This window comes from Berghia stephanieae, chromosome 12, assembly GCF_034508935.2.
Source record: "Berghia stephanieae isolate SIO BIC M18660-M18661 chromosome 12, UCSD_Bste_1.3, whole genome shotgun sequence".
Lineage (NCBI taxonomy): Eukaryota > Metazoa > Mollusca > Gastropoda > Nudibranchia > Aeolidiidae > Berghia > Berghia stephanieae.
The window spans coordinates 37,315,070-37,327,658 of record NC_088371.1 but is presented as its reverse complement, the minus strand read 5'-3'; the positions used below and the strand labels follow the sequence as shown (position 1 = coordinate 37,327,658).

Here is a 12,589-nt window from a genome sequence, read left to right as displayed (position 1 = left end):
CGAGTGACGTCAACTTCATTCTATCTAAAACACCACGGCCACCTCCCACCCACTATTATATCACTTATGAGTGGAAAAAAATCACTTCCAGTTTTAAAAGTGGTGACAATAAACACCCAGTCCTGCCTCAATAAAACTTTAGAGATTAAACATAATATGATTCAGGAGAGATCTAGAGTACTGATATTTTGATAATAATTTAATCATGGTTAAATGAGAACGCATGGTTAAACGCAATTTGATTGAATAGTCTGATGTCACGTCGCCCAGAAACGCGGCCATCGGGGTTCTAAAAAAAGATAATATGTACGTTTTATTCTTCATGCTGACGAGACCTGTTCTCGTGTCTTGTGATCAGAATGTATAAAAGTCAAAACCTGATCAGATTTATAATGCTTTTTTCCCTCTGGATACGCTTTTATGCTCGTCGGAAAAATATTTCATGAGGTCGTCCGCTATTGTTCCGATAGTTTAGAACCAGTTACTAAGTTACCATGCGTCATTACTAGGGAAGTGACGTTACGCCTGTTGAAGCGTATTGTGTCGGAATTAACACCACTCACACATACGGCTCAATCATTTCCGGGGACTGTAATATGTTGGGGTTTGGTTTTTTAAATAATATCTGTTCTCGGCATTGAATTGAAATCTTCCACCCCAGAGACCGATTTGAGGTAAATCTAGAATCTATTTAGATCCGCATCGATAGAGCTAGGGGGAAAATAATCAAATTATTTATAAACTTCAAATACTCTTCAACAGTCGTAACGTCACTGCCTTCCTAATGACGCATGGTAACCTAGTAACACTGGCTCTAAAATCTCGGAACGATGGCGGACGCCCGTATGAAACATTTCCCCGGCGAGCATAAAAGCGTTTCCAGAGGGAAAAAACACATAAATTTGATCATGTTTTAACTTTTACACATTCTGATCACAAGGCATATGAAAAGTTCTAGCCAGCATGAAGAATAAAAAGTAATGATTTTCTTTGTTTAGAACCAAGATGGCCTCCGTTGCCGGGCGGCGTGACATCAGACTATTGAATCCAATTGAAATCTTCCACCACAGAGACAGATTTGAGGTAATTCTAGAATCTATTTAGATACGCATCGAGAGAGCTAGGGGGAAAATAATTATTAAATTATTTATAAACTTCAAATTGTAAAATCCTTTCGTGTGGTTGTTATTGGATGGATGCTTATAACGATAAATTGGGGGGGGGGGGAGAGACAGGAAAAGCATTCAGAGAAGGAGTTTTCATCTTTATGAGCTCGTATCTCAAAACTTGCTGGTGGAACAGCTGACGGGTTTTGCCAAATCACCTCATATTTAGCAAATATCACCCTGTCTTAAAAAAAAAAATAAAAACTCAAAAAATCTCAAAGCCAAAAGCTCATTCTGGGTATAAAAATATCTCCTTACCAGCCATTTTCAAGATTTTCCCCCAAAACTTCACACCCAACTAACACAAAATATATATATATTTTTTTTTTATCACTCAGACATAATAGCAGTAAAATTCTTTCGATACATAATTTCTTTAGCACACCATGCTCTACAACACACTGTTCATTTTCTTTGAGTTATATAATGTACAAAAGAAAATTGAATAAGAAAAAATTATGTTGGTTGTTTGTATCGTAACGAATGTGATAATTTTCCTATAGTTGGTAAGGAGAGGGTTAAATATGGAAGAGATTCTGAGAGAATGAGAGGTTGAGGCAGGTTAAAGTGGGAAGAACAAAAAGCAAAACATAATAAATACTATAAAACTGATGAATGCGAGTGAAAATGAAACGTATATGCGGCTATGTGGTCTAGTGGTATGACACTCGCTTTCGCATCGGAAGGTCCTGGGTTCGAGTCACGCTCGGCGCATTGTTGAGTACTTGGAAAAAGACTCTTTACTCACATTCTCTCACCGTACTCAGGTGTAAAATGAGTACCTGGCTGTTAACAGCGTTGTCTTTGTCCGAAAATTTGTAATATCGCCTAACAGGTGGCATGTCCCGTCCTACGTGTTAAATGTTGCTGTTGACCAGGGACCCCTTGTTAAACGCTTTGAGCACATTTAGTGGAAATTGCGCTATATAAAAGCTCAATTTCTATTTTTTAATTCTCATGATAAGTCTTATAGGCTGTAGTCTAAACCCCAGGCTTTTAAATCCTACTTTCGCGTTAACAGTCTCCACACAAAAGACTGCGTTTTAAAATTGACAAGATTTTGAATGGTGAATAAAATGGGTGTCCTGGAATACAGCCACCGCAAAAGCAGCCGATCGCAAAAAATAGAGATGTCTGGTGGATGCCCTACGTGCCTCAAGGCCCGAAGAGGATTAAGTAAGTAAGTTCCCGTTACCAGCCTACACACACAAAAGACTGCGTTTTAAAATTGACAAGATTTTGGATGGTGAATAAAATGGGTGTCCTGGAATACAGCCACCGCAAAAGCAGCCGATCGCAAAAAATAGAGATGTCTGGTGGATGCCCTACGTGCCTCAAGGCCCGAAGAGTATTAAGTAAGTAAGTTCCCGTTACCAGCCTACACACGACAAAAGACTGCGTTTTAAAATTGAAAAGTTTTTTAATGGTGAATAAAATGGACGCCCCCAGTCTACGGATTAAATGGTTTATAAATAGGATTCAGTAGTCGTAACGTCACTTCCTTCCTAATGACGCATGGTAACTTAGTAACACTGGCTCTAAACTATCGGAACAATGGCGGACGCCGTATGAAATATTTCTCCGGCGAGCATAAAAGCGTTTCCAGAGGAAAAAAAAACCCCATAAATTTGATTATGTTTTGACTTTTACACATTCTGATCACAAGGCATACGAAAAGGGAACGAAAAGTTCTAGCTAGCATGAAGAATAAAAAGTAATGATTTTCTTTGTTTAGAACCAAGATGGCCGCCGTTGCCGGTAGCGTGACATCAGACTACTGAATCGTATTGTACTTATTCGTGTTTACTACCGTATATTCCTTACTACAGTCGGGCCAGACATTTTGTACTTTAAATTTTAAAGTTCGATCCATTAAGATGTCCGCGAACTTGTCAAACAGGCAACCTGACACTCAATCAAGTCTGTTTTGGTTTTTGTTTTGTTTTGTTTTGTTTTTGTTTTTGTTTTTGTGGTTTTTTTAAAAATATTTTTGGGTTGCGGGTGGAGAGGGGGGGGGGAAGGTTTGTTTATTGGGGAGTTTTAATATGATTTTTTTTCGTTGTTGTTGATGTTGCTGTTGTTGTTGTCGTTGTTGTTGTTGTTGTTGGTTGTGGTGGTGGTGGTGGTGGTGATGTTGCTATTGGTGTTGTTGTTGGTGGTGATGTTGCTACTGTTGTTGTTGTTTTTGTTGTTGTTGGTGGTGGTGGTGATGGTGGTGGTGATGATGTTGCTACTGTTGTTGTTGATGTTGTTTTTATTGATGTTGCTATTGTTGTTGTTGATTTTATTTATCTATTTTGAATTTTTCATAATTTTTTTTATGAGAACAAGTTTGAAGTTCTAGATTGAAGATTATGTACAATAAGATTGGGGTCAACCCATGTTATTTTAATTGAAATACACGTTTTCTGGATTTAATCAAATTAGGTGGGTATCAACTGTGTACATTTATCATCCTTACCTGAGATAAAGTATTATGAAATACCCATGTCTTTTTCGAAGCACATATAATAGCCATCCTTGAGCTTTACAAGGGAAGGGGTTCCTGACCTGACCAACAGCAACATTTAACATATAGGAAGAGACATGACGCCTGCTAGGCTCGAACCCAGGACCTTCCGATCCGAAATCGAGTGTCATACGACTAGACCACATAGCCGCACTCCTATAGATATTCATAATAATAATAATAATAATAATGTAGATTATCCTTAAGCACCCCCCTCCCTCCCTCCCCCCCCCCCCCCCCCCCCCCCACCCCTCGACGTCAACACGAATGTAAAATGTTTTCCAAATATGCAGATCTGAATTTAATGATCTTGCTCAAAGAAAAAAAAGAACGCCATAACGCCATAAGTAGACCGCATGCCCGTACGCCCCCCGCCCCCACAATGCTCATAATATCCATTAGGTCACAGTGCCCCCCCCCCCCCCTCCCCCTAGAGTCAAGGTGTCCTGAGGTATACTTGAATATGTTAAAACATTTGATCGGGTTGTAGTATGGATCTTGTTCATATTAATTTTATGTTAGTGTGTATTAACCTTTTACTAGCGAGGCTTACGTTTTTAAAAATAGTAAATAGTAATAGTAAATAATGAATTTATATAGATTTCGTAGATGTTATGGGATGCAAGATAGGTCTGTCTGGTTTCTATTGTGAGTTGTGTGTCTGTGTGTCTGTGTGTGTGTGTGTATGCTTGTGTGTGTGAATGAGTATGTGTCAGCCAAAGTAATTTGTAATTTAAGCGCTTAGAGTCTGGTGTTTCGGAGTTATAGCGCTATATAAGTTTTCAGCATTATTATTATTATTATTATTATTATTATTATTATTATTATTATTATTATTATTATTATTATTATTATGCCTAAACATCCACGTTAATCGTGCTCTGCGGCGCTTTACATAACAAAACTGTCTAAAAACAACAAAATTAAAAATCACGTCACTACATAATAAGCATGAATAGAAAAACAAAATCTAAGCAACATCTAGAAATTTCATAAAAAATAAGCCTCACGGAATAACTCAGTCCTCAGACATTTCCTGAAAGATGATATTTTTTTTATCAAATCAGTATCTGCTCTCTCCCAATATCAATACGCCAACAGCTATCTCAATTATTTGTATTGTCAATTTAAACATGACGCATCAGAATTTAATTTCGTGTCTGGATATATAAAATTAAATATCATAAACATCAAAATAAAAGTGATATTTTGGAAAATAATACTACAAAATAAATAGATAAATAAATAAAATAATAAATAAATAGATAAATAAATAAATAAACGAATTGATGAATCAATCAAAGATCCAAGATAAATTCATCGAGCTTTTTTATATAGCGCAATATTCACTAAATGTGCTCAAAGCGCTTTACAAGGGGTCCCTGGTCAACAGCAACATTTAAAATGTAGGACTGGACATGCCGCCTGTTAGGCAACGCTGTTAACGGCCAGGTACTCATTTTACACCTGAGTACGGTGAGAGAATGTGAGTAAAGAACCTTCTCCAAGGATTCAACTATGCGCCGAGCGAGGCTCGAACCCAGGACCTTCCGATCCGAATGCGAGTGTCATATCACTTGACCAAATAGCCGCAACCACATCACAAAATACCAGCCAGTCGCCATGGTGGACAGCAAGAAAACGGTAGGGGCTGCCTGAAGCCGGTGATCGTAAAATACTAACAAAAGAGTGAAAATGGAGAGGCTTCGTATGGGAACAAAACAGACAATGAACGTTTCGGGTACAAACCCTTCGTCAGCTAAACAATACACAAATTAACATGGAAAACAAAATAATTTTGTTTTACATGTTAAATTGTGTATTGTTGTGCGTCGATGTTACTGGGTTTGGTGGGTTTTTTTGTTTTGTTTTTTTTTTTTTGTTTGTTTTGTTTTGTTTTTTTTTTGTTTTTTTTTGTTTTTTTGTTTTTTTTTTTTTGTTTGTTTTTTTTTTTTTTTTTTTGGAAAGGGTGGGGGGGGGGGGGGGGGGGGAAGGGAGAGTGTTGAGGTTTGTTTTGTTTTGTTTTGTTGTTTTGTTTTGTTTTTTTTTTGTTCTATATTTTTGTTCGAAAAAAAATTTCCTTTCATTCATCCCATAGGGGAAATTTGTGTTTAGGGTCTATTCCAAGGGAAGACTGGAATAACCCAGGCGTCAGCCGCAGTGCAGCGCCGCAAACTGAGCTAGGGCTAGGTGACTTGCTCAAGGCCACACAGCGCAGCGGCGGGTGATCGAACTCCGTACTTTTCGGGTACGAAGTAAAAGACCGTACCGCTGAGCCACGCTGGTATACAGAAATCAGGGAAGATTAAATCCTAATCTAGCACGTAAAGGTTAAAAACTAAACTTGCGTGAAAATTACAGGTTATAAAATTGAAATTCTGTGTTAACAAGGCAGTTGATTTCTATCGCGATATGTGATATATTGATTGAATGGGAAGGGGTCGCGTGGCGGGGAAGACAGGGAAATACATTCACACACACACAGACACACGCACACACACACACACACACACATACACACACATACACAAATATACACACAGAGAGAGATAGGAGAGAGAGAGAGAGAGAGAGAGAGAGAGAGAGAGAGAGAGCATAAAAGCGTATCCAGAGGAAAAAAAAACATAAATTTGATCATGTTTTGACTTTTACACATTCTGATCACAAGACATATAAAAAGTTCTAGCCACCATGAAGAATAAAAAGTAATGATTTTCTTTGTTTAGAACCAATATGGCCCACGTTGCTGGGCGACGTGACATCAGACTATTGAATCCAATTGGTGAAGCTAAAATTCGAGATGAGGCAAATCAGCCTTACATGAACGATTCTGTTTTTGTTGTTTAATTGATTAGTTTTCCAAAGCTTGTTTGCACTGGATGACCGTTGACCGATGACCGATGACCAATAGCGGCGATTTTTACAATGCGAGAGGTGGACAGACTGTTTAGTGGCATCCTGTCTGGCCGTCGGCCATCAAGGAAATTAAATTGCTAAACCTTGTAAATACGGGCTGTCTCTCCTGGTTCTTATTCTATTGACCTTTTTATATATCTTAGATACTCTCTCTCTCAATCACTCTCTCTCTCTCACTCTCTCTCTCTCTTACTCTCTGTCTCTCTTTCTTTCTCTCTCTCTTTTTTCTCTCTCTCTCACTCTCTCTCTCCTCTCTCTCTCTCTCTCTCTCTCCCTCTCTCCCTCTCTCTCTCTCACACACACACACACACACTCACACACACACACACACAAACACAACACATACATATACACACGCACATAATTATTTTCATGGAATGTCTAGACGACGAAATCATGATATCGTGGCGGAAGGGCTTAAGAAGAAGAATATAGATCAGCATAAACATATATATATATTAAAGTTTTCCTTTGCTGTTCAAAGATCGAGTTTATTGTAATTATTCCTAATCTAACTAACAGATATTGCACTATATAAATGTTCAAGTCATCTTTAAAAAAGTATTGTTGAGGAATTCCGACTTACACGAAAGTATGTTAGTAGAGTGCCAAAGAATGATACTGGCTAATTGGTGCCGCATCCTTCCCTCCTGATTGTATGTTCTTTGTACGGCTATGCAGTCTAGTGGTATGATACTCGCTTTCGGATCGGATGGTCCTGGGTTCGAGCCACTTGCTCGTCGCATAGTTGAGTCCCTGGAAAAGGCTCTTTACTCACTCACTCTCTCTCTCTCTCTCTCTCTCTCACTCTCTCTCTCTCTCTCTCGCCGTACTCAGGTTCAAAATGAGTACCTGGCCGTTAACAGCGTTGCCTTTGTCCGAAAAATTGTAATAGCCTCTAACAGACGTAATGTCCCGTCCTACATGTTAAATGTTGCTGTTGACCAGGGATCCCTTGTAAAGCGCTTTGAGTACATTTAGTGGATATTACTCTACATAAAAATGGGGACTTTCTTCAGACTGCCGATGTCAATGTGGACACACGGCTCAAAACATGGACCACATCCTTCACGAGTGCGAACTTGGACCACATATCAGTGATATGGACCTGAGAGGCTGCACCCCTGAAGCCATCCAATGGATCCACCACTGGCGCGACACGATATGATGATGATGATGACTATATAAAGCTCAATTTTTTAAAAAAATTTTAAAGTTTCAACTGACATGTTTTACCAATTAAAAGGATCGCATTGAGGTGCGTTTTCGGGCAACTTGTTATTGGGAATCCCAAACAGACGAATCAAATAGTTTTTTGACCACCAATGTTGTTGTTTTTTTTTGTTTTTTTTTTACATTATGGACGAATGCATTGCAAGCATAAATCGTGATATTTCATGATGATGATGATGATGATGATGATGATGATGATGATGATGATGATGATGATGATGGTGATGATGATGATGATGATGATGATGTTGTTGCTGTTGTTGTTGATGCCGGTTTGTTTGTTTACTGGTTTTTGTTTTTTCGATGAGTACTATGTTACTAGTGTGCATCTGTGTGAGTGTTAGTGTGTCTATGTCAATATTGTATTGTTATAAATGTGTAACCAAATGACAAATTGCCACTTTTTTGAGGACAATAAAGATATATTATTATTATTATTATTATTATTATTATTATTATTATTATTATTATTATTATTATTATTATTATTATTATTATTATTATTATTATTTCAATATGTATAAAATTTTGATCTATAGTCCCACATTGGTAACGTACACAAACACATATAAAACTAAATCTCGAAAAATAGCGAAAGGTTTTGAAAAAATAAACTTTAATGATTCAATTTTATTTCTTTGCCGAACTGTCGATGAGTCGAAGACACAATGTGACCAAAATGATCTTTTAAAAGGACTGATCGAATTGTTGTCAAATTTACACTATGTTACCATAAATTAAAGTGATTTAAAGGCGCTCAGTGGTTGAAAACGAAAAAATATAACACTAGCAAAGTCAGAAGAGTAATAGGGAATGTCCAGCTAGGATATAGAGGGAACAAAATCGACGCCACTCAGCTCTTTGTTATTGTTTTTAGCCAGCATAATATTTTTATGAAAAGTGCATCAATCGGACTATAAACGTTTACTTTCACACAGTTTTTTTTGTGTGTGTGTGTTTTACATCCGGCTGGCTGTTGCTGTGAGAATTTTACTAAGTGCATAGCATCAATACGATGACAAAAGGCGGCTATGTGGTCTAGTGGTATGACACTCGCTTTCGGATCGGAAGGTCCTGGTTTCGAGCCTCGCGCTTGGCGCATAGTTGAGTCCTTGAAAAGGCTCTTTACTAAAATTCTGTCACCGTGTAAAATGTGTACCTGGCCGTTAACAGCGTTGTCTCTGTCCAGAAAAAAAAAATGCTAATATCGCCTAAAAGGCGTCATGTCTCGTCCTACATATCAAGTGGTGCTGTTGACCAGTGACCCCTTGTAAAGCGCTTTGAGCACTTTTAGTGGATATTGCGCTATATAAAAGCTCAATTTTTTTAAGGCACTCAAATATATAAGAAATCAGAAGAAGAATGAAATTTCTTAAGCAAAGAGTTCTATCTACATCAATCATAAAAACATTAGAACACAAGAACAGAACAGAATAAACATGTTCATCACCATAATAATATGCAACTTGCATAACAGCGATGTCTTGTCTCTCGTGTTAATGTGAATGTTGGGAAATTAATAGGGAATGTCAAAAGGGAATAGAGGCTACGACATGTTTTATGAGGTTGTTAAATAGACGTAGATGGTATTTCTATGGAAGGTTGTGTTTTGGTCTTGAACTACAGGTACCAGGTACACGAAGCTGAAACCAAATCTTTTGGACCAATGAAACCAATTTTAAATCACCCAATATAACATAGTAGGTAACAACAAGAAATGAAGTGAGTAGGAAAGTGTCCGAAGACAATAGAAAATAAAAATTTCGCGGCGGCGATGAGGGCTCAAATCGTAGATAGTATGCGCTTGGCTAAGAAGCTCATAACATTGCCATCCGGAAGTATAACGGATCAACACATAAAACTGTGTGTATCCATGAACGTTTATAGTCAGGTTAATACAGTTCAGTGAGCATTACTTATAAACGCGGATGGCAAAAAACAATAACAAGACCTGAGTGACGTCATCTTCGAACTATCTATAGTAGGCTAGATCAAGAAATGAAGTGAGTAGGAAAGTGTCAGAAAGCGATTGAGAATAAAAATTTCGCGGCGGCGATGGGGGCTCGAACCGTAGCCATCGTTAAATTATAGCCTGACACTAGAACCCTCTAGGGCTGGCAGTTTGACGTCATTTCTTAGTTTTGTGTAGCGCGAAGTGAGTTGTCGTTAGTAGAGCTCAAGGAAACAAGTTATTTCATTGGTTGAACTATTGAATACAACTCACGATTTGTTTTCTTTTGTGGCCAAAGACAGGCATTTTGACGTCATTTTTTGGTCAGTGTCAGGCTATGAGTTAACGGTGGCTACGCTCGAATCTGGTACGACAACTCCGCCTGGCCGGGGAAATCGTGACTCTACCGTATGAGCTATCCCGTTCCGACTCCTCTATCCCATTTGTGACCCCTCGTCTCAAAACGGTATTAAGTAGTGATGGACCAGATGCTAAAAAATCTAATTATAGTTAAACTGGTAAAAAATATGAAACGAGGGGTCACATTTCTACTTTGTTCTTGGTGATGTGATGATGTATTGTTGTGTATAACGTCAAATTGGAAACTGGCCAGTGTGATGATCCTCCTACCGTGGGTGAATACACGTATGTCTGCAATAAGATGATGAATAAACATAAAGAATTAGAAGAAGAAGAAAAAGAAGATAATTCGTGTTATAATCTGGTCGTTTTTATCACGGTCTTGTCTGGTTGTGTTAACACACTCAACCCTAACACCGACTATATCCGTAGTTTACCAGGGTTACTTTTACCCCATGCCTATAATTGATTACATTTTTATGAGACAAATTATAGGCGTATAATCAAAGCTATTCCTCTCAGTGGGGACCCGTGCTTGTGTCTGGATCAGACTTTTAGGTGATCTCAATTTAAGTACACTGATAGTGTGCTCTTGGAATCTACATCTGTTCCCTTTTGAACCAATTCCCCTTTGTCTGCCTTATTCTTGGATGCTTTAATTGTAATTCTAGAACTTTTTACTATCCCATTTTCTCCTTTTTACTGGCGCTGATATGACCTTAATGTGTTGCAAGCGCCGTAAAACCCTCAAAAACAAAACAAAAACAACGCTATAAAACTATCTATGTAATGCTCATTTTTAATACTTTTTCTATTTTTTCAATTTTGAAAAGTAGCAAAAATCTATAGGATTGAGTGAGTTGATACGGACGGAGTATATTTTTTTTAATTAAGCTTTTATATAGCGCAATATCCACTAAATGTGCTCAAAGCGCTTTACAAGGGGTCCCTAATCAACAACAACATTTAACATGTAGGACGAGACGCCTGTCAGGCGATATTACAATTTTTTTCCGGACAGAGACAACGCTGTCGAAGGTCAGATACTCATTTTACACCTGAGTACGTTGAGATAATGTGAGTAAAGAGCCTTTTCCAAGGACTCAACTATGCGCCGAGCGAGGCTCGAACTCAGGACCTTCCGATCCGAAAGCGAGTGTCATACCACTAGACCACATAGCCGCACATATTTTCATGTAATATTCCATGACGTGCGTTTAGAACAGTGTGAGATAAGGATGGAAACCAGGCCCAATATCGGCTTTCCCAGAATGCCTTTCGATCCAAAACGGGAGATAATTGAAATTGTGCGGCTATGTGGTCTAGTAGTCATATGAATTCCCTTTCGGATCGGAATGTCCTGGGTTCGAGCCTCGCTGGGCGCATAGATGAGTCCTTGAAGAAGAAGGCTCTTTACTCACATTCTCTCCCCGCACTCGGGTGTAAAATGAGAACCTGTCCGTTAACAGCGTTGTCTCTGTCCGAAAGATATTGTAATATCGCATAACAGGCATCATGTCCAGTCCTAAGTGTCAAACGTTGCTGTTGGTCAGTGGGACCCCTTGTAAAGCGCTTTGAGCACGTTTAGTGGATACTCCGCTATATAAAAGCGCAAAGTTCAATGTGAAAGGAGTTTTAATAAAAACCATCCTGTTTTAAGATCAGCAGTTTAATAAATGTCAACTGCAATATATTGTTAATGAAAACTCTGTCAGTTGCTTGAAGGCTGTAAGAATAGAGAATCAGTATTTGTATTAAGATTAGGATTGTTATGTCTGTGCGTTGATGTGGTCTTGTGGTGTGACACTCGCTTTCGGATCGGAAGGTCCTAGGTTCGAGCCTCGCTCGACGCATAGTTGAGTCCTTGGAAAAGACTCTTTACTCACATTCTCTCCCCGCACACATGTGTATAAATGAGTACCTGGTCTTTAACAGCGTTGCCTCTGTCAGAAAATAAATTTAATATCGCCTAACAGGCGTCATGTTTCGTTCTACATGTTACGTGTTGCTGGTGGTCAGGGGAACCCCTTGTAAAGCCCTTTGAGCACATTTAGTGGATATTGCGCTATATAAAAGCTCCATATTTTTTTTACGGAACCAATAATTAAGGGCTTTTGTTTATAAAAAGATATGAGGTCATTGGTGTTACTAAATATAGATATGACATTTCATTTCTTTCGATTTTCATTGAATTTCCAGAACTGGATATCTTACAAGATCACGAGTTCCAGATTGACAAAGCTTCACATTGAAAGGAATCAGGGTAAGAATTCTTAATCTTTGGATAATAGGCACGATCTATATTACATTTCCATGTGCTCGAGGTCATTGGTCACATTGCAAAATGTGTTCAAAATGACCCACATAGTGAAAAGTGTTCACAGTTTGAGAAATATCCAGCGTCACAATTGGTCATTTTGCTCAGCATGACTCATGGGTATTTTCACAACTTTC

General features: G+C 38.4%; 1 long non-coding RNA gene across 1 annotated transcript in view; it reads left to right on the top strand.

Annotated features, from left to right (window-relative positions):
- Window positions 1-12,589, top strand: part of LOC144958361 (uncharacterized) — a 136,015-nt gene that overhangs the window by 73,123 nt on the left and 50,303 nt on the right. Inside the window, exon 3 of the long non-coding RNA XR_013642406.1 lies at window positions 12,335-12,398. This is a non-coding gene — a long non-coding RNA (uncharacterized LOC144958361). The remainder of the gene's footprint in view (window positions 1-12,334; window positions 12,399-12,589) is intronic.